At 50.2% G+C, this 6,980-nt stretch overlaps 1 long non-coding RNA gene across 1 annotated transcript in view; it reads right to left on the bottom strand.

The window, feature by feature from the left end:
* Nucleotides 1-5,534, bottom strand: part of LOC119956158 — a 19,797-nt gene extending 14,263 nt beyond the window's left edge. Inside the window, exons 1-2 of the long non-coding RNA XR_005458596.1 lie at nt 5,381-5,534; nt 2,478-2,697 (exon numbers count right to left, since the gene is read on the bottom strand). This is a non-coding gene — a long non-coding RNA (uncharacterized LOC119956158). The remainder of the gene's footprint in view (nt 1-2,477; nt 2,698-5,380) is intronic.
* Nucleotides 5,535-6,980: the final 1,446 nt, after the last annotated feature.

The raw sequence follows: 6,980 nt of genomic DNA on the forward strand, positions 1-6,980 counted from the left end.
GTGGGGGGGGGGGGTGAGAGGGAGGTGAGGGGGAAGTGGAGGTGGTGTGGGGGGTGAGAGGGAGGTGAGGGGGAGGGTGGGGGAGGTGTGGGGGTGAGAGGGAGGTGAGGGAGGTGAGGGGGAGGTGTGGGGGGATGAGAGGGAGGTGAGGGGGTGGGTGGAGGTGTGGGGGGGGAGAGGGAGGTGGGGGGTGAGGGACGTGAGGGGGAGGTGGGGGGAGGTGTGGGGTGTGAGAGGGAGGTGGGGGGTGAGGGAGGGGGGGGTGAGGGAGGTGAGGGGGAGGTGGGGGGAGGTGTGGGGGTGTGAGAGGGAGGTGGGGGGTGAGGGAGGTGAGGGGGAGGTGGGGGAGGTGTGGGGGTGAGAGGGAGGTGAGGGAGGTGAGGGGGAGGTGAGGGGGAGGTGAGGGAGGTGTGGGGGGGTGAGTGGGAGGTGGGGGTGAGAGGAAGGTGAGGGAGGTGGGGGGGGGGGGGTGAGAGGGAGGTGAGGGGGAAGTGGAGGTGGTGTGGGGGTGAGAGGGAGGTGAGGGGGAGGTGGGAGGAGGTGTGGGGGGTGAGAGGGAGGTGAGGGAGGTGAGGGGGAGGGGGGTGAGGGGGAGGTGGGGTGAGGTGTGGGGGGTGAGAGGAGGTGAGGGAGGTGAGGGGGAGGTGTGAGGGAGGTGTGGGGGGGGGAGTGGGAGGTGGGGGTGAGAGGGAGGTGAGGGGGAGGTAAAGGATGTGTGGGGGGGGGGGGGGGTGAGAGGGAGGTGGGGGAGGTGAGGGACAAACCGGGGAAGGGAGTGGAATCGGCACCAAAATCTGATAAAGTGAAGGAAAGTTCTGCAACCGCCTGGAAGAAAGAAGATAGGCGAGAGAAAGTTCAGAAAGGCCGGAGGATTTACTGGGTAGGTCGGGGACAGACCATTAGGCAAAGTTCTGTGTGGTTCAGGGAAGCGAGCCATCCGGTAGAATCAGCCAGCATGTCCAAATGTTTATTTGAACTGGGACACAGCGGTGTGATTGCTTCTGTGTTCTCTCTCTCTCACACACTCTCTCTCTCTCACTCTGTCTTCCTCTCACACACACTCCCCTCTCTCACACACACACTCTCACTCTCTTCCTCTCCCTCTCTCTCACACACACTCTCTCTCTCTCTCGCTCTCTCTTCCTCTCTCTGTCTCCCTCTTCCCCTCTCTCTCTCACACACTCTCACTCTCTTCCTCTCTCTCACACACACTCTCACTCTCTTCCGCTCTCTCTCACACACACACACTCTCTCTCACACACACACTCTCTCACACACACTCTCTCTCTCTCTCTCACTCTCTCTCTCTCACTCACTCTCTCTTCCTCTCTCTATCTCCCTCTTCCCCTCTCTCTCACACACACTTTCACTCTCTTCCTCTCCCTCTCTCTCACACACTCTCTCTCTCTCTCACTCTCTCTTCCTCTCTCTGTCTCCCTCTTCCCCTCTCTCTCACACACTCTCACTCTCTTCCTCTCTCTCACACACACACTCTCTCTCTCTCACACTCTCTCACACACTCTCTCTCTCTCACTCTCTCTTCCTCTCTCTATCTCCCTCTTCCCCTCTCTCTCACACACACTCTCACTCTCTTCCTCTCCCTCTCTCACACACACACTCTCTCACTCCCTCTCTCTCTATCTCTATCTCCCTCTTCCCCTCACACTCTCTTCCTCTCCCTCTCTCTCTCTCACACACTCTCTCACACACACTCACTCTCCCTCCCTCCCTCCCTCTCTCTCTCACTTCCTCTCTCTATCTCCCTCTCCCCCTCAATCTCACACACTCTCTCGCACACACAAACTCTCTCACTCCCTCTCTCTCTCTCTTCCTCTATCTCACTCTCCCTCACTCTCTCTCTCACTCTCTCTTTCTCTCTATCTCCCTCTTCCCCTCACTCTCACACACTCTATTGCACACACAAACTCTCTCACCCTCTCTCTCTCTTCCTCTCTCTATCTCACTCTCCCTTCCTCTCTCTCTCACACACACTCTCACTCTCTTCCTCTCCCTCACACACACTCTCTCACTCCCACTCTCCCTCTCTCTGACTCCTCCTCTCCCTCTCTCTCACTCTCACACACACACTCTCCCTCCCTCTCTCTCACTCTCCCTTTCTCAGTCTACAGTAAACCCGGGTCGATTTCTAATTTTACCACAGGAGTTGAGATTTGGAGTTATAGTGAGCTGGTGGATAGGGGCGGGGGTGGAGGGTGGGGGGAGGATACTGTTGGTGTGAAGGAGGGGGGAGGGGGGACTGTGGGGGTGAAGGAGAGGGGAGGGTGTTGGTCACCCTCCCATCAGCAGCAGCAGCACATGTTTCACAGGCCAGCAGCGGGAGTCGAGCTGGGCCAGTTCCCAGCCCCAGCACCCAGCCCAGCTCATTCACACCTTGCTCAGGGCACACACACACACAGAGCTCTCCTCTCAGCTGATGTTACCTGACGCGGACTGTGTACCTGAGAACAAAATTGTACCTGTTTTCCCTCCTCCAAAAGCTGGAAATCTGAGTGTATTCGAAGGTTCCTCTTAACTGGCGGTACAGTATATCTGAAGTGGTTCCCCTTTCAATAACACTAATTCTTCTTTGTAAAATCGTCGTTCTGTTTCCCGTTTTATTAAAGTTAGACCGGTTTTACTGAGTTCACCTTTTCCCATTTGTCACTTGTTTCTAGGGCTGTAGATAGTTTTAAAACCCTGAAAAAAATTAAATCCTTAAATTAGCACTTGTTTCAATCCACAACGTGAATCGACCAGAGGGGCTGATGTTAAAATTCCCAATGAATCCTGATTTTTTTTTTCACCCCTCCCATTCCTGCCACCGCTTCATCTGGTTCATGGACCTTTTGAGTCCGTTTTTGACACCATTCGAAATCCTTCTTGAGAAAGGGTAATGTTCTGATTAGTTCCTCGCCTTGTTTCTGTGCAACTTTGGAAGGCGAGACGCCAGTTTCACTGGGGAGGCCACACTTCTGACTGGCAAACCTTCCATCTCTGACTCTCAAAATAATTTTTAGAAAAGAACATATTTGCGGGGTAAGATTTGAACGAAAGGGTGTGCGGTCAAAGGCAGCTCCTTCTGAGAAGCCAGATTCAGAGTCCAGTCCAGAACCGCTGTAATGATCTAATTAATTTTGACAAAATTAAAAAAAAAACAAGTAAAAATCAATCTCCAATCGTGTCGAGTGTACGATTAAATTGACCGTCCATCTGGCTTCGTTCTACACCCGTTATGAATATGCAATCTATAGTCTCGCCAAATCTGCAAAACCCCAGGATTAATATTCAAAGCTTCACGCATATTCATTTACAATTCATTGAGAGTTAGCCTGTGACATTTGATTGTTGCTGCTGTTTATTTTTTTTAAGGTCCAGGAGACTAAGGAACAAGATTGTCCATTTAGATTTTTTTTTGGGGCGGGGGAGAATAAATAAATCTCATTTAATTGAGAAGGCGGCAGCTGTGAAGTTTATTTTTTGAATGAAGTAGTCCCCCCCCCCCCCCCCCCCCCCCCCCCCCCCCCACACACACACCCCTCCGTCCAGTTTTCGGCCTCAGTGTCAATCTGCCTCGATCGATATCGCAAAAAAAAGAAAGCATTTCACTTCTCCTTCCGTTGCTCATGCCTTGCTGAAGGCAGTTCTCCGGGAAAGAGAGGCCACATGAGGTGGTGGTGATGGGAGGGAGGGTAGTGTGTGGGGAGGAGGGATCCTACAAATCCAAACTTCACTTTTCACTCTAAAGTCCAGCACTCCAGGGAAGCCAGTTAATGCGACCGTCGTAATTCATAGGGTATTGATATTTGGGCCTTGTGATTCATTCTCCGTAGTTTAAGCAGTGAATTATTCAATAACCGTTCATTATTGAACTGGTGACAGCCACAATATTTTGTTTATAAGTGATTGAAGTACTGGAAACTCCAAAAACAGTGGGTGCGCCGTTTAGTCTGACAGGGAGAGAGAAACAAAACCCTTTATAAACACCAGTGCGATTTCAGCACAGGTAGAGAGGTCCCTGGATTCAAAGCAACATTAGCAACTGATACACCAACATGTATTTTTCGATATTTTGGGAGAGGCGTGACCTGAACGTTAAACACCCAGAACAATCCCTATTTGCTAAAACGCACAATTCGATTCCCCTTTCTCCGCCAGAGATGTGCTGTTTTCAAATCGGTGAGATTATAAGGTAAAATCGCTTTCCCAGTTCACCTCCCCACCCTGCACCCCCAGGACGGTGTAGACTGGAACCTATAATGGGCCCAAACTTTAGCACAATTTCCTTGAAGGATCTAAGCTAAAAAAAAAAGATGTGTTGTTACTTTTCGTTTGAGGAGAATGCTAGATTTCAGTGAAGCACCCCAGACGAGTTGATGTTTCGTGACACTAATTAATGTTAAATAAATACCAAGTCACAGCTGTGTAGCAATTATTTTAAATGGTGAGTAACTCAGATTTTTTATTTCTCGTTGCTCTGTAAAACACACGGCGCTAAACAGCAGAGCGAGAACATAGTATCTTAGCATTAACGCAGGGCGCTCTTTGAGAGCACACTGTATGTTGTTGGGGACAGGGAGGTGTGTGTACATATTTGACATGTCAGGACACATTCGCTCTGGGTTCCTGGCACCCAGGCCGGCCACAGCATTACCCCGACCCCTCTCATCTCCAGAGTCCAGAGCAACAATTAACATTATTCTTATTGTTTGATGAAACACTGCAGTCACTCCCAGCAACTGTTATTTCTTTCCTTTCGGTTCTACGCCTCGCTAGGGAACACAGATAAATAAATAATTCTCAGCCTGCCCCCCGCCCCCCGCCACCCCCCACACCTTGTCCATTTGCCTCCACGCGATTTCTAATATGATACATTAATGGACACAGTGAGTGATCTATCGAGAGGACCGATTGATTGACAAGCTGGAGATAGGAAAAGCGTTTGTCATTTTTTGTTCCTTTGCTCTCTCTCTCTCTTTCTCTCCCTCTCCAGCACCTCAAACAACTTTTTTTTATTTCGGGTCAAAGTAAATCAGTGTACACCCAAAGCCAGGATTCCCCTCCCTTAATACAACAGTACGAAAACTTGTCATCTCAATTCACCGCGAACAAATCTCGGCATTCTCAAATAAATCCAGCCTATTGTGAATTTCCAGTCATCACCAATGCCTGCTCTGGAGATGGATCATATCTTCTCCCTCAGTGTCAAACCCTCGTGTTAAGCGAGCACCCTTCTCCCCGTTTCAGGGTGAATCTTCGCGTCAATATTTCCAATTGCAGACAATGGCACGTTACTTTCCTATCTCCCTTTCTCTCTCTCTATGCACATAGGTAGAACAAACTTCAGCAAAAGACGGTTAAGAGGTTCTGTGGTTCAACTCACACCCACTCAGACCGGGTCCTGTGCAAGTGCCTTGTGCATCACATCGAACGCTACATTCTGCCTCCTTCACCATGAACAGGGGCTCAGCTGGGCTTGAGGTGAAGCTGCGGCACTCCCTCCTTGCTCCGGACGTGTACCTGGCCGAATAAAGAGGTGGGGGGGGGGGGGGGGACATATAGGTTGCCTCCACCACCCCCCAGCGTCGGCCCCGTTCGCCCAGACTGGGAGGGGAACTCCCCCTTCTGAATGGGGAAGGAGTGTGTGTGTGTGTGTGTGTGTGTGGGAGGGGGGGGGGGGGGGGTCCCCCCCTTCCTGGACACTAACATCCACCAGGAACCGTGTACAGCTGATGTGAAAAAACGAATGGATTTCTGTCACTCGCTCAACCGGCTTTTAATTAGGGGTCAATTCTCTCTCTTTTGTGTGATTTTTTTTTTTTGGAGGGGGAGGGGGGGGGGGGGGGGGTCTTATCTCCACCATCTCCAATTCCCAAATGTACATTTTCCCACCAATTATCTGCTCACCAGAATACAGCTCCAAGAGCTGTGGGGTGTGTGGGACACGTTTCCAAAGTCAAACGCACTGCATCAAACCATATATTTATTTCCCCTCCAAATGGATGACTTTTCTCCTTCCGATTTCAGAGCAGCTTACAGCATTGTAATGCGAATCTGTGGCAGGGCAGGTGGTAAATATCACTCACCTAGACCCAGAAAAGGTCGTTTATATTTTTTTCGCACTGGCATCTTCCCTCTTCCCCCCTCCATTTTGACACTCACCCCCCCCCCCCCCCCAACCCTGCCCTCGCCCCCTTTCTGGGGGCAATGTTTAGATATCATCCTCTCTCTTCGCGGCTTGCTGTGAATTAGCCTGTTGTTTGCCTTTTACCTTTTACTGCCAGAGTTGTTCTCTCTCTCGCTGCCTCCCTCTTAGTTATCCCCCACCCCCTCTTATTGCCCCTGTATAGGCCACTCCGCATCTATACTCAGGGAAAGTACCGACCACAGGCCCAACGCATTCAGATACTAAAAGAGCACATTTAAGTTCCACTGTCCACACACCCTCTCTCATTCAACACATGGCGCAATAGGAAGGCGGTGGAACCCGCCTCTGCTTTCCTTATATATCTAATAAAATGAACGTTTCTTCAATGTTTGTGAGTGGATAAATGTGACTGTGATCTGGGGTCTATGCGTGATAAAAATCAATATGGCTTTAGCTTGACTTTGTATACTGTTCATGTGGCCTCATCCATCAACCTATACTTTTGTGTGTGTATGTATTTATATGCATATGTACATGTATTCCCATATTTGTGTATGCCTGGAGTCTGTGAGTTTCTTAATGCCAGGGAATGTGCCTATATCTGTGTTATTACTTGTGACACATGTGTACGGATATGTGTATCTGTGGCTATGTATATGTATGCGTGTCAATATTATTGTTGTATTGTGTGTATGTGTGTGTTGTCTCAACCCCCACTTGCACTGCCTCTGCAGTCTAGATTAACATTGCTTGCCATTCTACAGAATGGGCATAGCACAGATCAGCATTCACTGACACACACACATCTGGGGTCTGTTCAGGCACAAGGCCGCCG

This window comes from Scyliorhinus canicula, chromosome 22 (assembly GCF_902713615.1).
Source record: "Scyliorhinus canicula chromosome 22, sScyCan1.1, whole genome shotgun sequence".
In the NCBI taxonomy this organism is placed as follows: Eukaryota; Metazoa; Chordata; class Chondrichthyes; order Carcharhiniformes; family Scyliorhinidae; genus Scyliorhinus; species Scyliorhinus canicula.